Below are 2,500 nucleotides of genomic sequence, written 5' to 3'. Positions count from 1 at the left end.
ATTATTATTATTTTTATTATAATTATAATTATCATTATCATTTATTTATTTTTTTTTTTTTTTCTTTTTTTTTTGCTCTATCATAGTCCTCCAATTCGACGGGTGGTATTTATAGGGGTTGTTGGGGTCCTGGGTTGCATCCTGCCTCCTTAGGAGTCATCACTTGTTTTTTCTACCATGTGCGCCCGTTTCTAGGATCAACAACACTTTTCTCTGCATGAGTACCTGGGAGCTACTTCAGCCTCTAGTTTTTCTAGATTCTTGTTTTTTCAGGGATCTTGGGATCGTGCCTAGCGTTCCTATGAATTATGGGTTACATTTTTTCACTGCATATCCCATATATCCCTTTTATTTTCTCATTTTTTTTTCAAGATCTGATACGTAATTTTTTTCCCCATTTTTTCCCTCTCTTTCTTTTTTCATACTCTGGTGTCCCATGGTTTTATAATTTATTTCTTTAAATAATTTATTAATTAATGTGACATCAATGAGTGATACTTTCTTCTTGACTTTGTCAATCAACGTCACGTCCTGGTCTATTTGCACGTATCACCCTATCCGTTCTGATACCATAGTCCCAGAGGATCTTTGCCTGATCGTTTTCTATCACTCCCTCAGGTTTGGTACTCGTAACCACTTATTACTGCAAGGTAGCTGATGTTTCTTGCACAGGCTCCAGTGGAGGCTTTTGCCACTGAATCATGCTCTTTTTTGTACTGGTTCTGTGCAAGTGCCGGGGGCATTCGCTTCTATGTGGTTTATGGTTTCATTTGTTTTTCGTATTGCACTTCCTACATATGGGAGAGATGTTTATTTCCGTCTATCGTTCTTTGAACATATCTGGTTCTTGGGCCTGATCTTGTGCGCTGTTATCATTCCTTCAGTTTCCTTCTTTAGCTCACCCCTCCTGTAAGCCATTGCCATGTGTCATCGCTGGCTAGTTTCTTTAGTCTGTGTCATGTATTGTCCTTGCATTGGTTCTTGTGCCAGTCCTCTGTTCTGTTTGTCATTCTCCTTACTCTGTATATATCTGGGTCTTCGTCTACTTTTATCAGCCCTTCTTTCCCAATCCACTCTTTAGCCACTCGTCTTCTCTGGTTTTTCAGATATTGCCCCAGTGCTCTGTTCTCGATGTTGACGCAGTCCTCTATACTTAGTAGTCCTCTCCTTCCCTTCGTAATATGTATAAATCTGTCCGTATTTGCTCTTGGGGTGTAGTGCTTTTTGTATTGTCTTATGTTTCCTGTTTTCTGACTATGCTGCGGAGTTCTGCCTTCGTCCATTCCACTATTCCTGCGCTGTATCTGATTACTGGCACTGCCCATGTGTTTATGGCTTTTTATGATATTTCCCCGGCGTTGAGTTTTGACTTGAGTATCGACCTTGAGTCTCTGCATATATTCTTCCTGATTGTGTCCTTCTCTCTTGGTGTTTTTATATCCCCTTCCTTCCACCATTATTCCCAGGTATTGTTATCCTGTCTCATCTAGTGTTTGATGTTGCTCCCATCTGGTAGCTTTATCCCTTCAGTTCTCGTTACTTTGCCTTTTTGTATGTTGACCAAGGCGCATTTTTCTATTCCAAACTCCATCCTGATGTCCCCAGATACAATCCTTACAGTCTGGATTAGGGTATCTATTTCCTTAATGCTCTTACCATACAGCTTGTTATTATTATTATTATTATTATTATTATTATTATTATTACACAGAGTCCCCTCCTTCCATTATTCCAGGTATTTGTATCCTGTCTCATCTATGTGTTTTGATGTTATTATTATTATTATTATTATTATTATTATTATTATTATTATTATTATTATTATTAGAGAACGGGAAGAGGAAAGATGAATAATTATTTTCGTTCTTAAAGCAGTGTGCCTTGTTAAGTATCACGGGACCATTTATTTTACAAAATAACCAAGAGAACGAATATACGGCAGTAAAAGGATTCTAACAAAAGACAAGGAGCCATTGCTTAGTCCCGACCTTATCTGGGTAAAACTTGGCACTGCTGTTTTTTAAATGACTAAATTCTCTAAAGAACGAATGTTGATTATATGCATTCGAAGAAGTCGAGTTTATTATTTGGGTTGGTATAAATTTTATTTTAGCTTGTTAGGTCTTTATTCGGGTATGTAATGCAGTGTATTACTACACAAATGCTATTATTCTCCTTGCATTTTGATACATATTTATATATTCATTGATTTTTTAATAAGTTAATCTCTTCTTTCTGTTATTTCTCTTTACCTGATAAAAAAAAACATATTCTTTTGGAACTTGTATCTCAGTCTCTATTCAGGTATGGACGAGTGGTTTTCGCGCTCGCCTACCAATCCGGTGGTCCGAAGTTCAATTCTCGGCTCAGTCAATGCGGAATCAGAAGAATTTATTTCTGGTGATATAAATTGATTTTTAGATATAATGTGGTTCGGATTCCACAAAAAGAATATCTAATCCTTTGGGCCAGCCCTAGGAGAGCTGTTAATCAGGTCAGT

This window comes from Macrobrachium nipponense, chromosome 31 (assembly GCF_015104395.2).
Source record: "Macrobrachium nipponense isolate FS-2020 chromosome 31, ASM1510439v2, whole genome shotgun sequence".
In the NCBI taxonomy this organism is placed as follows: Eukaryota; Metazoa; Arthropoda; class Malacostraca; order Decapoda; family Palaemonidae; genus Macrobrachium; species Macrobrachium nipponense.
The sequence above is the reverse complement of the archived record's forward strand: the minus strand, read 5'-3'. Positions refer to the sequence as shown.